At 49.1% G+C, this 25,984-nt stretch overlaps 1 protein-coding gene across 1 annotated transcript in view; it reads right to left on the bottom strand.

The window, feature by feature from the left end:
- LOC135216671 (uncharacterized) overlaps positions 1-24,791 on the bottom strand; it is a 180,705-nt gene extending 155,914 nt beyond the window's left edge. The window contains exon 1 of the mRNA XM_064252068.1: positions 24,778-24,791. The gene's annotated coding sequence lies outside the window, so the exon portion shown is untranslated. The remainder of the gene's footprint in view (positions 1-24,777) is intronic.
- Between the last annotated feature and the right edge of the window lie 1,193 nt (positions 24,792-25,984).

Below are 25,984 nucleotides of genomic sequence, written 5' to 3'. Positions count from 1 at the left end.
TTAGATTGCTTGTCCTGGAGCCTCCTCTGTTTATGCAATGTACCACTACTAGACTGTCTGAGACTATCCTCACATGACTGTTCCGTACCAGAGTTAATCGCTTTAAGGTCAGGAAAACTGCCATGGCCTCTAGAACACTGATGTGGAACTGACGGAATATATCCAACCATGTTCCCTGTACTTTCTTGTATTGTGAACATCCTCCCCAGCCACTCAGTCTGTGTGGATGATCAGAGACGGTGGAGGGAATTGCAGTGGTATTGACTAGGCCAGATTTCAGTGTTTCGTCCATGGATGAAGTCTTTTTGTCAAAATGGATGGAATCACTGAAACCTTGTCTCTGAGATTGATGTTGGCCCTCTTTCTCCAGACTCAATTGATGTCTTTTAACCTGACTTTTAATAGGACGTCTGTTACTGACGCGAACTGTAGCAAACATAGGATTCTCTCTTGGGTACGCCGAGACGCCTTTTTGTTCTTGAGGAACTGATTGGAAGCTGCTGCTATCTCTTTGGCATTTTTGGGTGGAAGAGACAGCTTGTGTCTTACTAGGTCCCATTGGATTCCCAACCATTGGAAGCGGGAAGGCGGAACTAGCCGAGATTTCTCCTTGTTTATCTGGAAACCCAGAGTTATTAAGAATTTTATCACTTTGGCTGTTGATTTGCGGCACTCTTCGACGCTGGCTGCCCAAATGAGCCAGTCGTCTAGATAGGCTAGTATCATAACCCCCCCCGAGTTCTTAGTTCTTGTTAGGTACGGAGAGAAGTTCCTTGCTATTGGAACATGATAGTAGGCGTCTGTAAGATCTATAGAGGTGGTGACAGCCCCACGGGGAAGTAAGGTCCGCACCTGCGAGACTGTCAGCATGCGGAACTTGTCGCAAAGAATGTAGGAGTTGAGACGCGACAAGTCAAGAATTGCTCTTCTTTTGTCCGAGTCCTTCTTTGGGACACTGAATAGACATCCTTGGAATTTTAGCCCTTTCACTCTTTTTATGGCCTGCTTCTGTAGGAGATCTTTGGTATACTCCACTAGGTCTGCTGTTGGAATCTGATAAAATTTTACTGGCCGAGGGGGCCCCGTCTTCCATTTCCACCCCAGGCCTTTGGAGACTATACTGTGGGCCCACGGACTGAAGGTCCAATGGTCCCGGAAGATACAATCTCCCTCCTACCTGCAGGCTCTCATTGGCTGGTTGTCAGTCTGTAACCTCTACCTCCTCGGAAACCTCTACCCCTTGGGCCGCCTCGTAGCCGGGAGCCACCTCTGGCCCTGCTACTAACCGCATGCCTGCTGTAGCTGCGAAATGACTCTCTAGCATCATAGGCGGGGTTAAAGGCTGGGGAGGTTAAAATGGCTGTGGAGGTTAAAATGGCTGTGGAGGTTAAAATGGCTGTGGAGGTTGAAGGTTGTTGGGCCGGCGGAGTTTGCAATAATACAAACTGCTGATGCAGCTGAGCCTTCGATGTCGAAGGCTTACCTACTTCAGGGACCGGAACCGCTTGTACGACTGTTTGTGGACGGGAGACCTTATAAGGAGTGTATCTCCTTGGACGTTTCTTGGGTCTGGCTTGATGTCCGGGGGTCTCAAACTTTCGCTTGAAAGGGAGTCCCCACCTAACCCGTAGGTTCTGGTTGGCTCTGGAGGCTTCTCGGGAGACATTGTTAACCTCTTCTTGTGGGAAAAGGTTTTCTCCCCAGATTGATGATTTTATTAGCCTATTAGGCTCATGCCTTATGGAGGCCTCTGCCAGGACGTATTTCCTGCAAGCCCGCCTTGCCATTCCGAAATCATAGAGATCTGACAGAAAAGTCTGAAGTAGACTTTTCGTCATGACCTGGAATATTTGCTCATCCTGATAGGTGGTGGCCAGCAACTCCGCCATAGTGACGGAGTTGATGGACCGTGCCAGTCTCGTCTTTGCCTCAAATTCCGCCTTAATGAAATGGTCTGGAATTTTAGGTAGCTTCTCGGAGAACAGAGTCGAAGCACAATCCGGATCGAGTCTACTCAAAGTAAACGTGGCCGGGGCATCGTTCCAGAACTCTCTATTCGCTGGAAAAAGAAGAGAGGTAGCCTCTGTCTCCTTCAGTACCGGCAGGGGTTTGTCCTCTGCTATAGCTTGTAAGGTTAGCTCCGCCACCTTGTCTATACAGGGCGACGGAACCTGGACTGGGGTCTCAAACATGGTGAAAGTTCCTTTGAACAGCATCAACCTGGTGTTGACGCAGTCCCAGTCGGTGAGGGTGCGTGCCCAAACAGCTTGGGCTTGGTTCCTAGGGAAGATCACAGTCTCCTTAGGGACCTTGTCTACCCTAACTAGTGCGTGTTCCGCTAGTCTGACAAATCCGGGGAAAGGAAACTGGAGACCCTTCGGGAAGAGCTCAAAGTCCTCCAATGGACGGGTCCCGCACCCTTCAATTGTCAGCTTCCCATCTGAATATGAGGCATGCAAAGCTAACTGCCATGGATTGTTCTTGTGGAATGGCGGAAGCTTAGACGCATCCGGCACTGACATAGCCAGTGCCGGGGATCCAGAGTGGAGAAATTCGGTCATCATATCCTCCAAAGGCTTGATCCTCTCGGCCACCAAAGAAGATATCGCCTGGCCGGAGGTGTCAGAGCCGGAGGCGAGTCGTAACGACTCAAACCTCTCATCTACTGCTTCCCTAACCTTCGACAATAGAAGGCTAGCGAGAGTTTCCTGATCAAAGCCAGACTCCGTCGCCTTGGACTTGGCAGACTGGGCTCTCGACCCTTTGGAGGGGAGAGAGTCCTTGGCAGCAGGCGACTTAGCCGACGAAGTCGACGGACGTGGGGCCGGAGACGACCTAGTCGCCGCTGACGGAGTTGGTTTGGATCCCTTTGGCAGGGATTTTGATTTCATAGTCTTGATTTTGGGAATGACCGAAAGCGATCCTTTCCGAGTGGGGGCGGGCTTAGAGAAGCCCAGGAAAGAAGAGGAAGAAGAAGGAGTAGGACTAAGGAAGCTCCCTGCCTCACTTAACCTCACCACCTACCTTGTCCCCAATGGCCATGGGTTCAGTGTGGATGCTGATGGCAGCCACTTCTCCCGCCATCAAGTCCTCCTGGTCCTCCGGAAGGGGCGCCATCTCCGCCCAGATGGCAGCTATAATAGGGGCTGCTACTTGTGCCGTAACAGACGTAGATGGGGACCCCTTGAACAGCAGGGAGCCCAGACTTGCGTCCAGCACATACGGCTGTCCTGCTGCCGCATTCCTCCCGAAGCCTGAGACCCGACCCCTCAAATCCATCCCGGCGGTTTGGCGGACTTCAACGGCAGTCTGCTCGTCAATGAGAAGAGACACCATCTCGTAACAGACGATGCATGCCTCCGGGTGCCAGACTATGTAGTCGTTGAATGGAACCACACGGTTCGCATGAGTGCGGCACACCTCATGCCCGTAAGTTTCGCCAAGGGAGGCGGAGCACCCTGGTGACTGGCAACGTACCTTCTGTAAATTGAAATATCAAATGAGTACCAGCCTTAGGGAAGAACCTGAGCTTATTCCGGTGGAGGCATGTAACTTAAATTAGATAGATCTTCAAGTCTTACTCACTAACAATTTCAATTCCTGGGGTTCGATGTATGTCTAGTACTTCGGGTCTGATATCCGCCGGACCTGTGAAGAGGAGCGGATCAGAAGGCTACGTATCAACGTAGACTCATACCTGACTCATCTACTGTTCCCACCGGAGTGGGGGAGACCCCAAGAATGGGAACTGAGCTATGGCAAGTTTCATGCAAAACTCCGGTAGCGGATGTGAGGGTTAGTCACTCTCCGTCGAGTCCCCAAAGCTTGGTCTACTCAACGTCTCATTTCTCCTTGTCTAAAGCCCTGCCTGCGGAACGGACTAAGGAGGAGGCGGATCAGGGAAAGGTAATTCCCATTTCCAAACCTGCCTACCTTTATTGAGGGGTGGGGAGCGAAACTCCCATCCCGAATCCGCAGCTAGGGGCCAACAACTGGAGAGAGAGACCATTGAGCGACGGAGCTGTATACGTACAATCCGAAGCGATGTCCGTCGGCCGGTGTGGTACTAGACCCCTGGAGGAGACATCCACTCGGAGACATAAGAAGTTATATATCTACCCCTATCCCACCCCATCCACCCTCTTCCTCCAAACTTAAGTGAAAAATCGAGTGGCCATTCCTCGATAAGAGTACTAGTGCCGCGAGTTATGAGGGTTTGGACGTGCCGAGCTCCGGAAGTGAGGGTGGGGAAGAGGGGTGGGGGGATGGGGGGTGGTATGTTGGGTGGTCGGCTGTGATCACCTGGCCACCCACCCGGTCAGAGCTGGACACCTATTAGTGGTTGTGTAGCCTGCTACTGTAGTGGTAGTCCGACTGAGCCTGTGGCCCGTCGCGGTTGGTACAACTACCGATTGGTGTGGCCCACGACCGGGAGGACTTAGCCTACTACTAAAGGTTGTACCGAAGGAGGCTAGGCCAAGATGAAAACAAACCAGACCAACAATGTGAATAGCGAGAGGGGGGACTCTCTATTCTTGGCATCCTCCCCTCTAGCACCGTAGCGCTAGTAGGGGGAGAGGCATCAAGGGTACAGGGTTAGGGACACTTAGCCTACCTCCCAAGTTTGATCTAGGCTTGTTTGGCTAAGCTAAAGGGGGCAACTCTTCCAACCTCTTCAGTGATATTAATTCTACTGTCATATTCCACATCTATTTGGTTCGTATTGAATCATAAAATCATGCAAAGTCACATCAGGAAAGGAAGAACGATGTTCTCGATCTCCTGTCCCGTAATAATATAATAAGCTACTAGTAGCCTACCGAATTATATGTAACCTGTTAAACTTACAACGAGATAGGCACTAACGCGCTCTTGCGAAGCTGGGGAGAGAGGGAACTAATTATTAATTAATCATTCTTTGTCTAAACCGTAGTCTTAGACCCCAGAGTACGTCATGAGTGCGTTAGGCCTCTTTACGAACCAAATTTACTCATAACAGTAACTAGCATGTAACTCAAGAGGTACGCTTGATAATTGTATGAACTAAAAACTTTGATTTATATCAATTTAAAAGAAAATTCATGCGTACCAGAATTCCACACGTTCTGATGATGACGCTCTCAAAATGACGGACACACCAACGGCCCCGCAATACTACCTTTCTACGGGGCCGAAGGCCAATTTGGGAAGCCCCGCAACTGTATAAGTTACGAAAATGATATTGTTATGATACAATAAAGTTTTATACATACTTACCTGGCAGATATATATATACTTAGCTATAGACTCCGTCGTCCCTGACAGAAATTCGAATTTCACGGCACACGCTGCAGGTAGGTCAGGTGATCTACCGCCCTGCCGCTGGGTGGCAGGAATAGGAACCATTACCGTTCTAGAACCAGATTTTCTCTTCCACCTGTCTCCTGAGGGGAGGTTGGGTGGGCAATTAATTGTATATATCTGCCAGGTAAGTATGTATAAAACTTTATTGTATCATAACAATATCATTTTTATACATTCAACTTACCTGTCAGATATATACTTAGCTGATTCACACCATTGGAGAAGGGTAAGAGACAGCTAATTACTGAATAGACAGGTAAACAACATACGTTGTAGGTAATAAAAATAATAAAACCTTGGTTCCTACTTGTTTTAGGCGGAAGATTCCCTGGCTAATGCCTAGGAATCTGCTTCGCCTCAAGAGCCTCAGCAAGGATGTGACCTATGGCTAAGAGTTTTTGTGGGTCTGTCGATGGGGTCTTATCCACTTACTCAACAGAGCCCGATGGCCTTTGTCAATGGGGTCTTATCCACTTACATGACAATACACCTATGCCTAGTGGCATAATTAAGGAGCACAACACCGATCCCGATCACCTGATCCTAACACGAGGGTTAGTGCTTAATTTGAAAAGAGTTATCCCCAAACTCCTTTCAAACAACCCAAAGAAAAACACGACGTTAAATAAAATTTAACTCACTAGTTAAGAATCAGTATCGGCTCCCTATCCCAGCAACGTATCCGCAGACACGTATCAACCAAGAGAGAAGGATCTCTCTAAGGTTATCTTGACATCCTTCTGGTAATGGGAAGTCAATACAGAATTGCATCTCCCTTATGTGACAGCTAATATGTCCTTTATGACATATTGTTATGGAAAGAAAAAAGAATTTGCAAAAGCTCGTACTTCCTGCGTTTTTAATTCTCAGCTGTTTGAAGGAATCATCAAGGCACTTATCAAGTGCTATGGAGATCACACTGTCTCAAAGAAGACCAGGGCGTTCTTTGATACAGATCTCTTCTGGATGAAGCCTGGCTGGCGCCTCGCGCCTGGCTGGCTACATCTTCACGCTTAGTTATCACAATTAATACTCGACCAACTGCCTCCGTATCCTTCGCACCTGATTTGGTGCCTCGCGCCTGGCTGGCGCCTTGCACCTAGCTGGAGCCTCTCGCCTGGCTGGCGCCTCGCGCCTGGCAGGCTCCTCGCGCCTGGCTGGCGCCTCGCGCCTGGCTGGCGCCTAGCGCCTAGCTGGAGCCTCTCGCCTGGCTGGCGCCTCGCGCCTGGCTGGCGCCTAGAGCCTGGCTGGCGCCTAGAGCCTGTCTGGCGCCTAGAGCCTGGCTGGCGCCTCGCGCCTGGCTGGCGCATTACTCTTGGCTGGCGTTTCTGGCGCCTGGCTCCTGGCTGGCGCTTTTTTGGCTCCTGGCGCCTGGCTGGTGCTTCTGACACCTAGCGCCAGGCTAGGTCCTCCCCCTTAGCTGGAGCTTCTAGCTTGGCTGGAGTCTCGAGGTTGGCTGGCGATGTCCACACCGGACACTCTCATCTGTCCGATCTGTTCGCCTCTGGCGCATTTGCGCCAGATAGGTGGCCCGCTCCTTCTCCGCCTCAGACAAAAAAAGCATTTATTTGAGCTGTCTGCCTCTGCCGTTTCTCGCCTGTTTGGCATTTGGCGCCTAGCTGGCGTTACGTTGCCCGAGGATCCTGAACAAACCACAATAGTTTATCAGGAGACAGGAGAAGGGTGGAAGGAACTCTTCCACCTTGAGCCTCTGGCCTCTGACGAGGGGAGGCGTTTGTAGCCAGTTACATCCAGTAGAAGATAGGATATCTAAACAGGACAAGAGAGAAGAGTCTTCCTCCAAGGAGGATCCTTCGTGAGTACTTCCGTTACAAACGAGATCTATTCCTACCTGTTGAGGAGGTTTCTCGTTGCAGAAACTTCCCTCTCCTTGTCCAAAGTAGGGGAAGGAGCCTGGAAGTCGAAGGAGACTCCAAGCCGAAAGTGGGCGAACACAGGCTTTCTTAGCTCTTATCGTGTCCCTCTGAGTACCTTCTGGGAAGCGTTTCGAGCCCTCATCGCATCCCAATGACTCTGTAGGCAAAGTTAAGCCATTTCTTCTGCTGAAGATAAAACTTATGTACTCTGCCTGGGCAAATAGACCCTTCTATTTCTTCCCTTATCAATTGGGAAAGCCCCTTGACTTCAAAGCTCTGAGCCAGGATTAGAAGGGTTTTAGTTCTTTGCCAGACATAGTATGCTGGCAAGAACCAAACGCCGAGTCTCTAATGAATCTGATGCGAGATTCCAAAACACAAAAATTCACTTGTTCTCTTGGTAGTTGGTAAGGTCAAGAGAAAAAATGAATTCCCTCATAAAAATTTCTAAAAGAAGCTTGATGAGGAGAGGTTCCAACTTGTTGGAACAAGGACTCTGCGGGCCACGAATAGATCCCAACTCGAAGTACATGATATCCTACAGTTGGTTGTCTCGAGGTATCGTGTAAGATCCCGAGGAACTTAGTCCTCTGTTATCTTCCAGTTCCTTTGTAAAGACAGAGTATAGCCTGCTACTGTAATCTGTGATAGCAGATATAAATACAAAGGTGATTCTTCTCTCATCAGAACCATCCCTGACAAGGATGACGGCCGCCTGTACGACAACTATCGTCCCTATTAGGAGAAGTTCGTGCTTGCAAAAGACCCACCACAGTCTCAGCAACCTCGTGACAAGGGCGACGGCCGTCTGTGCGACATCTTAAGTCCCTGTCAGTAGAAAGCTGATCCTGTGAAAAGTCTCCAAAGAGGAGCTTCCTGGTCAATTTCTATCTCCATATCTGATGAGGCTGGAGATCCTGGCGCCTGGCTGGTGGCTAATTTGCAGCTGGCTTCTTGCGCCTGGCAGGCGCCTGGAGCCTGGTTGGATCCTCAATCCTGGCTGGCGCCTGGCAGGCGCCTCTCGCCTGGATGGATCCTTAATCTTGACTGGCGCCTGGCGCCTGGCAGGCGCTTGGAGCCTGGCAGGCGCCTAGCGCCTGGATGGATCCTCAATTCCTGGCAGGCGCCTTGCGCCTGGATGGATCCTCAATCCTGGCTGGCGCCTGGCAGACACCTGGAGCCTGGCAGGCGCCTGGAGCCTGGCAGGCGCCTGGAGCCCGCAAGGAGCCCCGCGCCTGTCAGGCGCCCAGCGCCGGGTAGGCGCCTTGGATGGAGCTGTCCGTATCGGTCCGTTTTCATCCTCTGAACGTCCACTGGACGGGATCTCTTGATTGGAAGGAAACCGTCCTTTCTCAATATTCATACCAATGACGAGACTTGTTCTTGTATCTTCATAAAAATCTTCGTCGCTGAATGTCCCTCCTCCTTATCCGCCGAGGGGAAGGAGGTTTAGGTAATAAAGGAAAAAACACACACTGTTTTAGGATACTTTTCCAATGGCTATCCTTGGCAGTCTGGGAAGTTCTACAGAACCTGCCGAGGGGACGCCTGACCGGTGGGGATTCTCTGAAACCTCCTTACGGCTTTCGAATTTCCTTCTCCTCTGGGCTTGGGAGCTTGAAAGAGGTCTAGACCTGGGAGCGAGACAGAGCCGATCAGACGCACCCTCCACTGCAATGGGGAACACTATATTCACTTCTTACCTTTTAAGAGCTCGCATTTTGAGCTACATCCATTTATCTTCAAATTTGCAAATATGAATTTGTAGTTTCTGTGGAGTAAGAAGGTGATGAGGATGCAACAACTACTAGTACTGCTAAAACTCTAACTGCTCGTTAGCACAAAAGCTATTAAAGCTTCTAAAGGAAGCGCATCTATTTATATGCTTTTCTGACTTCCTAAAGTAGGAAATTAGAGTTTTATATTTCCTCTAACACTTAATACACATATTAATGAATAAATATTAATAATTCCCTTTCTTGCAAACTATGTGAGTGTCTACCGAAAAATTCGGTAGTTTCACGTAATATATTCTTCGAAATTTTCGAAGCGAAATTCATTACAAAGTTAATAAAAGCGTATGCCAAACCAAAGACCCAGTACTTCCCTGCAAAAGACAGCCCAGAAGATCAATGGAGATGAAAAACGAAAATCAAGTCAGGAGGTAGCAACAACGTATGTTGACACTACCGCGACAGAGAAAATCTGGTTCTAGAACGGTAATGGTTCCTATTCCTGCCACCCAGCGGCAGGGCGGTAGATCACCTGACCTACCTGCAGCGTGTGCCGCGAAATTCGAATTTCTGTCGGGGACGACGGAGTCTATAGCTAAGTATATATCTGACAGGTAAGTTGAATGTATAAAAACACAAATTGGAATACTCAACTTTGAAGAAGGAGGAAGATCAGAAGACGCCATCGCTAATTAAATCACAAAAAATGATATTGTTAAACTACAATAAAGTTTTGTACATACTTACCTGGCAGATATATACTTAGCTATAGTCTCCGACGTTCCCGACAGAATTTCAAATCTCGCGGCACACGCAACAGGTAGGTCAGGTGGTCTACCTTACCCGCCACTGGGTGGCGGTTATACGAACCAATCCCCCTTTCCTGTCAGATTTTCTCTTCCAACTGTCTCCTGAGGGGAGGCTGGGCGGGCCATTAGACGTATATATCTGCCAGGTAAGTATGTACAAAACTTTATTGTAGTTTAACAATATCATTTTTGTACATGAACTTTCCTGTCAGATATATACTTAGCTGATTGGCACCCTTGGTGGAGGGTAAGAGACAGCTAAACAATTAAGGAAAGAATGGAAACAACTGGTGTTGTAGGATATAAAAACCTTGGTTCTTACCTGTTCAGGCAGAAGACTTCATTGATACTGTCTCTGAGTCAGCATTGCCTGGAGAGCTACAGCTAGGATGTGACCTGTTGCTGAAAGACTCTCAGATCTACCACTGGGATATCTGATCTCGTATCTCGAGTTTTTCGTAAGTTGAGCCTTTCGTATCTCGAGGTACTACTGTATGTGCAACTGGCTACACGATTGCAAGGTTTGCCTTTTGCCATCAACATGATTGCAAGGAGGTTTGCCTTCTGTCACTGAGACTTGCAACATGATTGCAAGGAGGTTTGCCTTCTGTCACTGAGACTTGAAAACGCTGCTCTTCTGCTCGTATTGCTACAGTATCTATGGGTGCTCCCTGTGGACAAACTACACCCGAGAGACCATGACACATATCACTGTTGTTCACAGTGACATTTTGAGACACCTCACAAACACGCCTCACTGCCACTCCGCCACACAGATGTTCACAGAAAACTACTTGGACAATTTAAAAATCATTGTAAGGCGAACAATGTCTAGTCTGATCACCCAACTCCGAAACAGCAGCAATTCACTCATAAAAAGCATCCTAAGCAGTGAGGCATGAAGAAGATCTAAATTGTGGGGAAGATGGGAAAGTGAGGGGTTTGTTCCCTAAATGACTTAATCTCTGTTTTTGCAAAGTATCATTTGCAGAATCTCATTATTTTTAAATTGCTATGATCATTATTACAGGTATTTTCTTTCTTTCATTATTACTGTGATTATCATCAGTATTTTTGGGCTCAAGCCGTGTCACCGGTGAAATGTCTCGTTAGCCATTTCTAATATATAAAACTAATGCTAAATATACTAGAGAATAAATCAAAGGGACTGACTGAGGTTACTACCCTCAGGCGAGCACTTTTGTAAAATAAAAATGTCGTGTATAAACCAGGGGCGAGTAATACAGCCACGTTTCCTTCAACCCCACAGAACGATCCTCGTCAACAATCCCCACCATACGAGGTGCCGTTATACAGGCCGCCTCCCCGCAACCAACACCCTCCTCCCGAGCGCCATCTACAACATCTTAAGTTAGCACAGCGACCTGGTAGCACGAGATTTTTATATCTGTGTATGATTTCAACTTTTTGTCGCTTTATTGTGATTCAACGATGGCAGCTTCCGTCCCATCTAAGTTGAGTACTCAGAACATGCTTTGATTTACTTTTTAGGTGGTAGATCACCGTTTTTAAGACGTTTAAGCTCGTCTTTACTGGCGCTTCACGTTGCGTTATCGTGGTCTTCGTCCGCATGGCGGCCGTTGTTTACGCTTGGGCGATATTTCTACCTAATTTTGTAATTTATGATCTTTATGCGCTTGGTTTTCTGAGGAGTGTCTTCCCATTGGTAGAGTAAATTTGAGAATAATCGAAACCTTATGGCTAGGATCGAGTGTTATTCGTTCCGTTATTTTCGATACTTTTATATATATATATATATATATATATGTATTTATACGTAAGGAAGATACTCTTTGATTTCCAAGTTTAGGGAGTTCTAGTACTCCTTTATTTAGCATTTATTCAAACCCTTTTTTCATTTAGTTAGAGCTTTTTCGCAAGGTAAATTCACCTTTTACCTTTCGTGTTTAGGCCTAGCACCTAGGTTAGGTTGCGCTCTGAACCCCGCGTGGTGGCATATCTGTGCTGTTTTTAAGCGTAGGCTATATGTTGGATTTTTAGCTCTTGTCTCTGAGATTTCGATCCCAGGCGATTCAAAATTTAATCATATTAGAGCTACAGGGGTTCTAATTAGAGTAACCTAGCGTAGGTTATTTAGGCTAGCCTATCCTAGTAGGCTACTTCTTGTTCGCCTTCTTTCTTTCAGTCTGTCCTCTTTTGACTTTCCATCAACGGTCGGTTAGCTGTTGGGAAACAGTGTCTGATCTTTAATTATAACCTAATAGGCTTGCTTTTAGGCTAGATCCTGCGGCCGTTTGATGGAGTAGGTTTCATATTAGTTCATAGAACTGATTACCTACTAGTCATCTTTAGATGGAGAGACAGTTAGAAGGGAGGCGGATGAGAAGTGGGGAACGTTTGCAGTGTTAACTTTTGGGTCTCGAGTTGAGTTGGTTGTCTTCATAGAATATCGTTTCTTTATCTCCAACCGCCGGACTCCGGGGGGGCAGAGTGAGAAACTATTATTTTTCTATTTACATCTTTCATCCCCTCTCCGTTCTATTTAGACGTGAAGGATCACAAGATTGGTGTTTTTGACAACCAGTTCCTCACGTTCGACCCCTCATTTTGTTTGTTTCATTTCAAACGTGACTGGCTCCTTCCTTCGTATCCCGGTAGTTCCGGGATACCAGCAGGGAAGGGTAGGTCTTCTCCCCACAATGAGTTATGTTTTTATAGTATACATAGATCAAATTTGACGTTAAGTTCCTGCTGATGTTCAAATCGTGGTAGGTCCGGAGAACTGGACCCGGATACGTTTGAATTTCATAGGGAATTGGTTGAATTACGTATACGATTGTTTGCTAATTCATTCGGGATCGTGGTAGGTCTAGTACTAGGCCCGGATACCATCCTGCTGGATTGGCATCTCTAACATTCATTTATCTTTAGCTCTAACTGTAGTAATTTTATCCGGTCGGTGGTAGGTCTATTAATATAGGCCCGGATACCGTTAGGATGATGAAATTTATATTGTTTAGCATGTTTTATAATTATTTCATTTTGTTTTATACCGTTTTTTTTTCTAGACGTTGGCAGGTCCTGAAAAACGGACCCGGATATCGTCCGGAAATAACGGTGGTTCATTTATTGTGTTTATCTTTTACCCATGTCCTCTTTATTAAGAAATTCCTGTGTCCGGCGATGCCGGATTACTATTTTAGTAGAGGCACACTGACGTTTTAAGAGATATTGTATGTGTTTTCCGAGTTTCCTTCCCTCCTGACTATTTTTGTTAGCCTCTCATTCCGGCGACGCCGGAATTTGAGTGGAGGGAGAGTGAGGATTCTCAAGAAAATTGTAAATTTATATCATCCAAAATTTTCCGGGGGGTACCCCTGGAAAATTACTGTTATAGTTTAACACCGATGATTGTGGTGGAATACTCATATGTAAATATCTCTTACAGATGTTACAGTGTGCTGAAGTGGGCTGTTCCGCTATGCTCCAACAGCCGTGCGGACATGTAGAGTGTCGCACTCACGCGGCATGTGCAGTACAAGTTTTGCAAGAGACAGTCTGGCATTATGAGAGATGCCAGGTCTGCTATGACCTCTACGCACAGATCACTGATGACTCGTAAGTAGACATATAATCTGTGCTTACTGTTCTCTGTTTTGTATTTAGATGAATGGTTTGCTATACATCTGAAATATTTTTACCTGCGTCTGATCAAGGATTCTCTTCCAGGCCCCTAAAGAGGTGAAAGATACGGCACTCGCCACCTTGAAGATTTGGGTAGGTGGCTTTGGAAGAAATGTAGGGAAAGCTAGGCCCTATATTCTTTCCCGGGATGCGCTTCCGTCATCTACCCTAATTCGAAGACTTCGGCTGTTAGCGGTGAAGGAACAGTTCGCACGGCGCCATATCTTCAAGATATAAATAACCGAAAGAATACCATAGTTTAGAACCTTTAGAGGGACCCGAGGCAGAAGTAGTAGCGGAAGTCGGCGGCTTGCACTTATCGTCTGAGCCGATGCAGACGGAGCAGGTAGGTGAGGCAGTAGCTAGTCCTTCTCCTTCAATCTCCTCCTCTGACTTCCCTCCTTTTCCTTCTCTTACTCCTTCTCCAGTCGCTTCTCGTGTCCCCTCTCGTACTCCGCCAGGGTTCGAGGGTTTTGGGAACGTTGATATAATTAAGGCAGCGTCTGTTCGGCCTAAGGTGAAGACCGTGAAGACTAAACAGCTGCCTGCGAAAGTGAAGTCCGGCACCTCGGCCCCTTCTGCCGCGGACTACAACTCTAAGAGTAGATCTAGCCGAAGCGGCAGCAAGGACAAGTCCTCACGTAGGACTAAGGAGAAGCTTGCTACTCCTTCTCCTGCTCCTTCACCGGCTTCTTCTACCCCCGATAGCTGCTGCTATCCTTAGTCCGGCGCCAATTCCGTCACCTGACGTTCCCGTCTACATCAGGGGAAGTGCCGGCTAACTTAGAGGTTCTGACTTCCCTTCTAATACAGAAAGTTAGTCAAGAAGTTTCCTCTCAAGTAGCTAGGGATGGCAGCTCTTTCAGGCAAACTGGAATCGCACATGTCTCGTACGGACCAGTCAGTATCAGAGCTGTCAGGGATAGTGAGCCAACATCAGTTAATGATGGCTCGACAGGTGGAAACCCACAGCTTTTGTCGATTCTTGCCTAATGCGGCCAATCTACCTCCCTTTGAAGCAGGCAATCCGTGGCGTTTAGCTTTTGGAGCTGTTTTGCGTGATGGTAAGCTCACTATCGAAGGGTGCGGGACACGCCCGTTAGAAGACTTTGAGTTTTTGTCAACCCGAACAGGATTTGCAATCTCCTTTCTTAGGCTATGCAAGGTTGTTACTAAGGAAGCTCTTGTAAGGGAAGATAAGGTTCCGGCTGAGACTCTTATCTTTCCAAGAGAAGCGGCTCAGTCAGCTTGGCTTAGGATTATGAAGGAGATGGAGTGTGTCAACACTAAGATCACTCCATTTAAAGGGAAATACACCACTTTATTCATTATCCCAAAAGATTACCCGCTGCCTTGCACCACGAAGATCGCCGAGCTGACCCTGAAAGCTGCGGAAGAAGACAAGCCTCTTCCACAATTGAAGGAGACAGACTTGACGTCTTTGTTGGTGCCCGAAGATCCTACATACTGCATCAAACTCCGGAAACGTTTCCAGAAAGGGAAGTTGGAAAACAGATTGTGCTTCGACACAATTTAATGAGAGACTCCTTAACTACCTGAGCATCTCATTAAGGCCGAGTTTGAAGCAAGGTGTAGGCTGAGTCGGTCCCTTCAACTCAGTCACTTCTGCGGAGATGATTGCTTCCACCTATCCGACTGCCCCGGAATTTCAGGTCCTTACCAAGTCATTGTTAGGCACATTTCAACACGACTTGTTTGATTTCGCTGTGGCTCGAAGAGCCTGCCGGAAGTTTGTCCTAAGACCAGCAACAATCAAGACTGAGCCTAATAAGCTCATTAGATCTTCAATATGGGGACCTTTCCTCTTTCCAGAGGATTTAGTAGCTCAGGTTACTCAAGAGGCAGTGAGAGCCAATCAATCACTGGCAACCAGATGGGCTCTTAAGTTCAAGCGTCCAGCAGATCCTTCCCCGGCAGGCGGTCAGAAGGCCAAGAAGCCAAAGAAGTTTCAACAGAGAAGGTTTCAAAGATCTCCTGCGGTGAACCAACCTTCCACTTCCATGCCTCCGCCACAACAATCATACATGTGGGTACAGACACCAGCACCACAGTCTAATCAACCCTTACTTCCATCACCGGCCTACAACCAGACTTATGAGGCTCATACTTCCTTTCAGAAGGTATGCTCCTAGAGGAACTAGAGGACGTGGTGGACCTCCAGAACGGGTCGGCGGAGGAGGGGGAAGGCTCGCAAGAGCCAGACCCTACAGAGGAGGTAGAGGTTCAAGACCAGCTGCCAACCAATGAGACAGCCAAGGTAGGTGGGAGATTAGCTCTATTCAAGCACAGGTGGACATTCAACACCTGGGCACACAGTGTCATATCAAAAGGTCTGGGATGGAGGTGGAAGAAGGGACCACCTCCCCCATACAAGTTTTTTCAAGACCGGACACCAGATCTAGTAGCTTTCACTCAGGAACTACTCCAGAAAAGGGCAATAAAAAGAGTCAGGAACACAGCATATGAATTTTGAAGGTTTGAAAAAGTACACTGGGTGGAAATCTTCGACAGTTTTCAAACGCCACTACCTTAAATCTCTTAATGCACTTAAGTTCCCTGCCGTGGCTGCAGGAAGTATTGTAGTTCCTGAAAACTCTTAACTTCCTCTTTCTTTGACACCTCCTTTTTTATTTCCCACTTGCCTGCCTCACCTAGTTGTTCCAACACTGCTTTCCTCTCCCTCGGGCCTTCAACAGGCACGGGTGGGGAGTTTTGTATTAGCTTGTTTTAAGAGATCCTTTGGTACCAAGTACTGCTGTATTGTTATAATTTTGTATTACCTTTAGACTTTACAGGTGAACTCCTCCTGTAGCTGTACATAAATTCATTTTTGAATTCTCTCATTTTGTTAAGTTGAGAAAGGTCTTTGGTTAACAATACAAGTTTTTTGTATATTGGGGTTTATATATATTAAAATTCTTTTTTATATTTAAATGGTTTAGTTCTCCTTACTTGTTACAGTATTTTCTTTATTTTTCAGCTTGCCCCATTTCTCTGGTACGATTTCACCGGTGACACGGCTTGAGCCCAAAAAAGGGATTTTGACGGAGGAAAAATCTATTTTTGGGTGAGGAGCCATGTCGCCCGGTGAACCCACCCTTTAGTAATATCTTGATCTCCCACCCGGTGGTGGTACAAGATGACAATTTGTCGAAAATTGCATTTTTCCTAACTATACAAACCTGAGGTCCTTTAACAATAGGAAGTAGCTAGCGGCAGCTGGAACGGTCGTAAGCTTCGAACAAGGGGAGAACGGTAGTTAACTGCTTGTCCGATCGTCGCGCGGCAAACAAATCACTTTTGCTTTTGGCCCATGCAAAATACGCAGTGAGGGGTGGCATGAGGAGGGACTATATGTAAAGGACCTCAGGTTTGTATAGTTAGGAAAAATGCAATTTTCGACAAATTGTCATTTGTTCCGATACGTAATACAAACCATCGGTCCTTTAACAATAGGAAGACTCACTTCTTGTGGGAGGAATCTGAGTCTTTTAGATGGAACAGGACGGTGTTCGTCCATCCCTGGGAATGCCTCCCTGGTCGTAAGAGCGAGGGGGGAGGGATCCAAGCCTCCTGTCCGATTGATCGGGGTGTGCACCGCAGGATCAATGGTCAGACCTCTGGGCCGGATACTAAGAGAGCAAGCGCTCTCTTCGTACCAGCATTGTAGAAACTTTTTCCTGTACATGAGCAAATATAAAGAATGGGTTTGTCTCATGTAGGCATCCACTTCCTCCCCTTGTTGGAGAAAGTGGTGGATATACACTCCTATCTCTAGTTTAAAGAGATAGGATGGAGCTCCGGTTGAGTAGCTTACCTGCATCTGACTCCCTTCCATCGTGGTAACGACCGTTATCCCTCTGCCCACAGGTAGGATAGAGAAAGATGTGAAGAGAAGCCAGTCACTCTCTCATTCGCACATTCATTCTCCCAGTCATACCAGGAATCGATGCTGTTCTGCCTGCTCGGGTGCTGGGTAAGCTTACACGTGTTAGCAGCCACCACAGGTCCCAAGGAAAAGTATCCAAGGACTTGTGGGCAATATCCCGAAGGTAGAAAGGACGTGAAGGTGGTCTGGTTGGCCCAGACACCTGCCTTCGGACCTGCGCCACGGAGAAGTTCTTACGGAACGCTAAGGAGGGTCCGATACCTCTGACTTCGTGGGCTCTCGGTCGGAGCGTACGGATGTCGTCGCTACCATCAGCCTCGTACGCTCTCCTGATCACCTCACGCAGCCAGAAAAAAGCGTGTCTTGGAAACTTCTTTCTTGGTAACCCCAGTGCTAACGAAGAGGCGTCGACACCTCAGGCCTGAGGTGTTCGAGGTTCTCTTCAGATAGCGCCGTAGCGCCCCTCACAGGACAAAGCAGTATCTATCCGCATCGTTATCGTGAAGTCCAGAAGGGAGGGATCGTTGAAAGAAACTCGAACCTGTCGTCAGGGATCGACGGATTCTGAGTCTTGGCTACGAAGTTCGGGACGAAATCGAGCGTCACGATCCCCAGCCTCTGGTGTGTTTTTAACATCATAAGAAAGACCATTGGTAGTTTTTCCCTACTCTCTTCGCCGATGCCAGGGGCCAGCAAGAAAGAGGGTCTTGAGGGGTCAGATCCCTGTACTGACGACTCGGAGTGGCTCGAAGGGTCTCGAGTCAAACTCCTAAGGACGGAGAGAGTCACATCCCACGCAGGGGGTGGGGCCCTGAGTTCCCTGGGTGGGCAAGACCTTTCGAAGCTCCTCATTAGCAAGGAAATCTCGAACGAGTTCGAGATGTCCAGTCCCCTCAGTTTTAGGACGAGCGCAGTGCTGCTCTATATCCTTTAACTGTGGGTACTGAGAGGAGCTTCTCTCGGCGAAGAACACGAGGGAAATCCGCTACCCTGCTGAAGAGTGCTCTGAGAGGAGACAGACCCTGTCTACGACACCAACACAGAAGACGGCCCACTTCCCCTGGTACACAGCTGCAGAGGACTGTCGGACGTGTCCAGCCATCTCTGTTGCTGTGCTACGAGAAAAGCCTCTCGTTCGCAAGAGATGGTGGATAACAGCCAGCCGTGAAGTTGAAGGGACTGGACTGCTTGGTGTACCGTTCTACGTGTGGCTGGGCTAGAAGGTTGTGCCAATTGGGTACTCTCTCGGTGCGTCCGCAAGAAGAAGCCAGCAGGTCCGGATAACCAAACGGCTTGAGGCCGTTTGGGAGCCACCAGGATCATTCTTGAGAATAGGGAGAGTGACCAGCGCTCGACTGATCACTTTCCGAATCAGACAGAAGGGAGGAAAAGGCGTAGGCGAAGAGGTTGTCCCAGGGGTGTTGGAGAGCGTCCTCTGCAGCTGCCCATGGGTCCGGCACGGCTGAAAAAGAAAACCTGAAGTTTTCTGTGTGCCGGGTGGCGAACAGGTCTACGACCGGTCGCCCCCACAGGTTGAAGAGCCTTTCCGCCACGTCTTGGTGTAGAGACCATTCGGTCCCTATCACCTGATCCCGACGGCTGAGCTTGTCCGCTACTACATTCCTCTTGCCTGGAATGTAGCGTGCTGACAGCTCTATCGAGTGAGCCGTGGCCCACTCGTGCACCTGCACCGTCAATTGATGGAGCGGAAGAGACACTAGCCCCCCCTGCTTGTTGACAATATGCCACTACTGTGGTGTTGTCGCACATCAACACCACTGAGTGTCCCACCAAGCGGTCCTGAAATTCTCGGAGAGCGTTGAAACGCCGCCTTGAGTTCCAGGACATTGATGTGAAGGTGCTTTTCGTGATGGTCCCACACACCTGCAGCCAGCAACTCCTCCAGGTGTGCGCCCCATCCCTCGGTCGATGCGTCTGAGAACAGAAGCATCTCCGGAGAGGGGGGGTGCGTATGGGCACTCCTCTTAAGAGATTCTTGTCGTCGAGCCACCAGGCTAGGTCCTGCCTCACCTTGTCCGTGAGAGCCACGGGAAAGTAAGGAGGATCCTTGGCCTGAGACCAACTCTCCCTTAGCCTCCACTGGAGAGACCGCAGGTGAAGACGCCCGTGAGGAACTAACTTCTCGAGTGACGACAGATGGCCGATCACGACTTGCCATTGCTGTGCTGCCTGTTCCTGCCGAGACAGGAACCGGCCGGCTGCCTCCCTGAATTTGCTGATACGCAAGTCTGCGGGAAAGACCTGCCCTGCTACCGTGTCTATCAGCATACCCAGGTACTTCATCTTCTGCTTGGGTTCGAGATCGGACTTCTCGTAGTTTATCACGATCCCCAGATCGCGACAAAACTTGAGGAGTCGATCTCTGTCCTGTAGCAACTGCGAGCGGGAGCTCGCCAGGACTAGCCAATCGTCGAGATACCTCAGAAGACGTATCCCGTGCGAATGGGCCCAAGCTGACACCAGAGTGAACACTCACGTGAACACCTGTGGGGCGGATTGAGAGACCGAAAAAACAAAGTGAAGCCCTGAATTGTACACCGTCCCGTCGAAGATGAAGCGGAGGTACTTTCTGGAGGAGGGACTGATGGTATGGGTATTTGAAAATACGCATCCTTCAAGTCCACTGAAAGCATGAAATCGTTCCCCCTGATCGAGTCGAGCACCGAGCGTGCCGACTCCATCGTGAACCGCGTCGTGCGAACGAAGCGGTTCAGGGGAGAGAGGTCTATCACCGGACGCCAGCCCCCCGATGCCTTCTCCACTAGGAAGAGGCGGCTGTTAAAAGCCCGGTGACTGTCCTCCACGATTTCTAACAGCTCGTTTCGCCAGCATGGTCTTGATCTCCTGTCGAAGAGCGTTGTCCTTTGATGATCCCCGGACATAGGTCTGTAGATGGACCGTTTGGAGATGAGGGGGGGGCCGAGACTCGAAGGGTAGTAGATATCCCTCCGCCGAAGGACGTCTACTATCCAGTTTCTCGGCGCCGTAGCGCTGCCAAGTCGCCCAATGGCTCGCCAGGCACCCCCCCACTTCCGGCAGCAGGTGAGGGGGAACGCCGTCCCTAGCGTTTCCCTCCTCGTTTCGACTTCTTCCCACCACCTCCTCGGGGAAAGGAGGGTTGGGAGGAGGGCTGATTACGGCCTCCTTTAGCAGACGTCGAAACAGCAGGAGTCTTCACACGGGGCTTGGACGGTGCAACCGTCTTCGCCGCCGTGGAAGCGCTAGCCAAGCTCTTTGGCTTGGCCGCAGTCGCTCGAGATTGCCCAGTAACCTTCGAGACTGCCTGGTGAACTAAGCGGTCACTGTCATCAGTGCGCCGCCTTTCCACCGCAGCGTCCACCTCTCTCGGGAAAGAGAGCTGGGGAACTCCTAATTGGTCCATTACGAAGCCGAGTTGCCGCCTCACGCCCGGCCCCCTTGGTCACTCGGGTAAGGACTGCGTCCCTACGTCGAAGAACCAAGTTGGCCCCACAGGTTAGCAGTCTGATGGGCGAGGTAAGAGATCGCTCTTCCTCCAGACTGGCACAGTCTCCTGAAAGAAGCGTCGTCTTCGAGAGCAGAACTCCCAGAGCCGGCGCTACTTTGGATATTGTGAGGGACCACAAATCCAACCAAGAGACTGCCTGGAACGCTGCCATAGCGGTAGATTCCAGGGCAAGTGCCTCCTGCTGCTGAGAACCAGAGGTTTCTCCGACAGGAGCTGCTGCAGGGACACACCTGGAGTCAGCCTCGCTAACTCCGGTTTAACCTGTTTCGGCAGTATCGGTCTTCCGAAGGCACGTAGAATCGCCTCTGACGCTGTAGAGGGGGAGGAAGCAGCTTAGAAGACCGTCCGATTTCAGCGAATCCTCCCGTCCTGAGACGAGATTCTCAACTTGATCCAGGACTGAGTCTGCAAGCTCTGATCGCGGTAACCCCACCATCATTTTGGGTTCCCTCTTGGGACCCCAAAATGACTCGAGCCGGGACGTGGGCTCTGCCGGTGGTAGCGGCGATCCTTCCGCAAGGTCATTATGCTGACGAATCAGCTTAATGACCTCTGCAAAGTTCCTCTGTATCTCGGGAGTGACTGCGTCTTGTGGAGTAGGACCGTCCAGTCCCTCCAGCAAGAACAGATCCGTGATACTCCTCCTTCAGAAGGAGGAACAGCGGCAGACCCCTGACGGTCACCTCCAACTACTTGCGCGTATGTTCTGGTCGGTCCTAAAACCGTGCCTGAGCCATACGCGTCATAGCGGGATCGCGAGCGGCGCACCTCTCGTGATCACTCCTCGGTACCTCGCTCCTCCCGGTGTAGCCCGAGGAGGTTGAAGGTACGGAGAGGCAGACCTGACGCTCCCCCCTCGCTCGCTGGCAGGACCAGCGTGCGTGGAGGGCTGCTGCTGATCGTCAACCCGCGGTGGCGATCGAGCAGCAGGCCTAGCCTTGCCGCTCGCCTGGGGCGAGGCTCGGCTGAGAACGTCGACGCTGATCTCTAGCGTCAGGCGAGCTGTTGCTGGGTTACCGTCTCCGCCCGGTCCCTATGGGAGCGGCGGTCAGGTGACCTGCTAGGCTCTCTGTCGCGGCGAGACCGGCCAGCGTCCTCTCGGCGCGTCGAGCCGCTGGTACCAGCCGTGGCTGGTACCGACGGGCCGCGGGGACCCCTTCCTCGCCTCAACCCGTGGCTGGTCAGCGACCGTCCACGTCAACCCGAGCAGCCAGTTGGTCGCTGCGAGAGCGTCCACTGGCCTGGCGAGAGTCGTGTGCACGACTCTCGCCAGTCTTCTGCTCCGCGCCGCTGTCTTGACGGCGAGCGAGCTCGGACGTCAAGACTTTGGCTGGACGGTCTCGTGGAAGAGCGTCCACTCGGTACTTCTCGCGAACGAGAAGCGGCCGAGACGGAACCTGGTTTAGCGGCAGGACCGCTAACACCAGGTGAGGACGTACCAGCCGAGGCTGGTACACCTTCTGGTTCCCCGTCGTCTTCTTCTTTGCAGAGGAAGAGACGGGCCCCGTTCCGAAGGAACAGGAGGACCAGCAGAAGAGCTCCCCACTCGCCTGAGCGAGACGGGCCCTTAGAAGATCCCGAAGGAGTCTTCTTAGGGGGGGAGGAGGCAGCCTTCTTCTTCTTCGGCTGTTTAGCCTTAGAAGTTGAAGGGGAAGAGGAGGCAGCAGACGACGAAGAAGACGACGCGAAACGACGACGACACCTTCCTTCTTCTTCCTCTTCTTCTTCGCCAGGCTCCGCAGGACAGACGTCAGGTCTTCCATCCAGGAGGGAGCCGGGGCAGTTGCCGAAGCAACAGGGCCCTGACTGCACCTGTCCGAAAGACCTGAGACTGTGACAGCACACCAACAGCAGGAACGACAGGAACAGGTCCAGGAACAGCAGAACAGCAGGAACACAGCATGCACATTATCTGAAAGGGAAGGAGCACAGGGACAGCAACAGGTACGGCAGGCACAAGGCAGGAAACCACAGGAGCCAGGCGTCCTGTCGGCAGCTACCGTCATTCTCGGCACTGTCGGCAGGTCCAGGGGGATACTCTTGGGGTGGGCAGCGGAAGTCCGGGGTCGGCAACACAAAGAACCCAGGTGGCGGTGGCACCGTCCTCTTTGGTACGGCAGTAATAGGTTTGTAGTTATTGCAGCCGTGGGATTGTCACCGTCATTACATGTGGTGTATACACCAAGTGCGGTGGCATGTTCATACGCTGGTGTAGATATGGTGGTAGTGGTAGTGGTTACCGTACCATGAGTGACCACTGCCGACCCCGCCAACCGCTGAATCAACCCCTGGATACTAGGCATCCCTGCAGTCCCAGCGACTCCCACACCTGTCAGGTCGTCCTTCGCTGATGCACACCTGCGGAAGCAACGGTCGGGTTAGTCAGAGGGGTTTCCTCACGCCTGGGGGAGAAGAACCCCACCCAGAGCGGACGGAAGACCCCGAATACAACTGGACGTCCGGGTAGCGGGCGCCCTCCTCCACACTCGACGGATCGAGAGAGGAGAAGGACTCCGCTACCCCCCCCCGCAGGGGAAGGCGCGAAACGTGGGGGCTGGCCGGGGGCAGGAAAGAAGACGAAGTGTCCGTTACCAAAGGAGTCACTGGAGCTTTCCGATGACTTCTTTGGCGGCCTAAAGTCTTCTTCCTGCCCTCGTACAGAACCCACTGCGCCTCGGACCAATTCATACATGTTACACATGGCTCAGTGCGGGAGCATTCTCGCCCCCGACACCGAGTACAAACTTCGTGTGGATCCACCTCCACAAATGATCTGAATCCGCCGCATTTACGCCCCTCCAGCCCGGGACACACTCTACGGGCGACTGGGGGGCGCGGCGAAATCTCCATTTCTTGATCACTCATTATTGCAATGAAAAAAGAAATTTAAATGTACTTACAATCATATACTCTCAATTACACTAGGAAAAAGAGGGCTGATACTCAAAAGCAAACGAACAAGCGGGCAGAGCCGATGACGAGCACGTCCTATCCTCCACACGGGCCGGAAAGCAAAAGTGAATTTGTTTTTACCTCCAGTCGCGCGGTGCTGCGCGACGATCGGACAAGCAGTTAACTACCGTTCTCCCCTTGTTCGAAGCTTACGACCGTTCCAGCTGCCGCTAGCTACTTCCTATTGTTAAAGGACCGATGGTTTGTATTACGTATCGGAACAACTGAGGGTTGCTAACTCTAGATGTTGTAGATGGCGCTCGGGAGGAGGGTGTTGGTTGCGGGAGGCGGCCTGTATAACGGCAACCCTTCGTATGTTGGGGATTGTTGACGAGGATCGTTCTGTGGGGTTGAAGGAAACGTGGCTGTATTACTCGCCCCTGGTTTATACACGACATTTTTATTTTACAAAAGTGCTCGCCTGAGGGTAGTAACCTCAGTCAGTCCCTTTGGTTTATTCTCTAGTATATTTAGCATTAGTTTTATATATTAGAAATGGCTAACGAGACATTTCACCGGGCGACACGGCTCCTCACCCAAAAATAGATTTTTCCTCCATCAAAATCCCTTAATTTTGCTACTAAGGTCGCTAAGTGGAATTTAATTACATACAATCTACTCTCTAATTGTTATAACCTTTAATGTTTTTTTAACTATTCTCAATACATATTATTATTGTTATTACCATTGTTTTGATTATGTATCATCTTTTATACTACTTCAACAAGTTCAATAACATTGTGGATACGTATTGCTAATTAATCAGTTTTTATCATGTCATATTACGTATCTAGATTGTGTATGTTATTGTCTATAGCCTGTATATAGCCTTAAGCTGAAAATAACATTTATTATTATTATAATATAATGTGTAAGAACAAATACAAATTAATCTTTCAATATGATGCCTTTTGGATAATAAAAAATTATGATTGGAGAATTACTGAAAACAAAAACAAATACTCAGCAGTCAACTCACAGATATCTCATGAATGGTTTTGTGCCATAAACCATGAAACACCAATGTGCTCAAGGGTCTCACACTTTTTCCTTGGAGGCAATTGTGTCCAATTTCTATTTACAGTTGGGAAAATAGTTATCCTGCAAAATAAATATGCAATTAAATACAGACATCAGTAACACAAATTTATTAACAAAAATAAAAAGAACCTATTAAATCCTACTACATCTCACTGGATTGGATCATTCTTTGAAATAATAAAACTTGCTTCTTTTGTGATGACTAGCTAAAATAATTTCATGAAAAACACAAATAAAAACAAATGCCAAAAATCAAAATTATTAAAAGTAAATTATATTTTTCCTAACTATACAAACCTGAGGTCCTTACAATAGGAATTGCTTACAGCGAATATGGAATATGGCCATTAAAACTCTTGAACAAGATGGTTAGGCAGTAACTACTATCTAGTAAGCAGGTCTCATTCCACTTTGCCTTTTGGCCCAGGTTTCAGATTGAGGGGTGGCATGAGGTGGGCATTAGTGTAAAGGACCTCAGGTTTGTATAGTTAAGGAAAAATCACAATGTTTGAAAGTAAATGGCATTTTCCCTAACTATACAAACCTGACGTCCTTTACAATTGGAACTGGAATTACTTAAAGGTATAGGCTGGACATGGCCGGTGAAATCTTTCAAACAAGGTGGTTCGATAGTTAACTACCTGTCTGGTAATTGGGAGGGACATAAACATTTCTAATTTGCTTTAAACCAAGATAGCAGATTGAGGTGTGGCATGAGGTGGACAATTAGTGTAAAGGACCCCAGGTTTGTATAGTTGGGAAAAATGATATTGTTAGTATACAATAAAGTTTTGTACATACTTACCCGGCAGATATATCTTAGCTATAGTCTCCGACGTCCCGACAGAATTCAAAACTCGCGGCACACGCGACAGGTAGGTCAGGTGACCAGCCCACTCCCGCCGCTGGGTGGCGGGAATAGGAACCGTTCCCGTTTTCTAACCAGAATTTTTCTATTCCACCTGTCTCCTGAGGGAGGCTGGGAGGGGCCCTTAATCGTATATATCTGCCGGCGTAAGTATGTACAAAACTTTATTGTATACTAAACAATATCATTTTTGTACATGCAACTTCCCCGGCAGATATATACTTAGCTGATTGACACCCTTGGTGGAGGGCAAGAGACAGTTACGTACTGATTACTT

Source organism: Macrobrachium nipponense, chromosome 19, assembly GCF_015104395.2.
Source record: "Macrobrachium nipponense isolate FS-2020 chromosome 19, ASM1510439v2, whole genome shotgun sequence".
NCBI classification, from domain to species: domain Eukaryota; kingdom Metazoa; phylum Arthropoda; class Malacostraca; order Decapoda; family Palaemonidae; genus Macrobrachium; species Macrobrachium nipponense.
The sequence above is the reverse complement of the archived record's forward strand: the minus strand, read 5'-3'. Positions and strand labels throughout refer to the sequence as shown.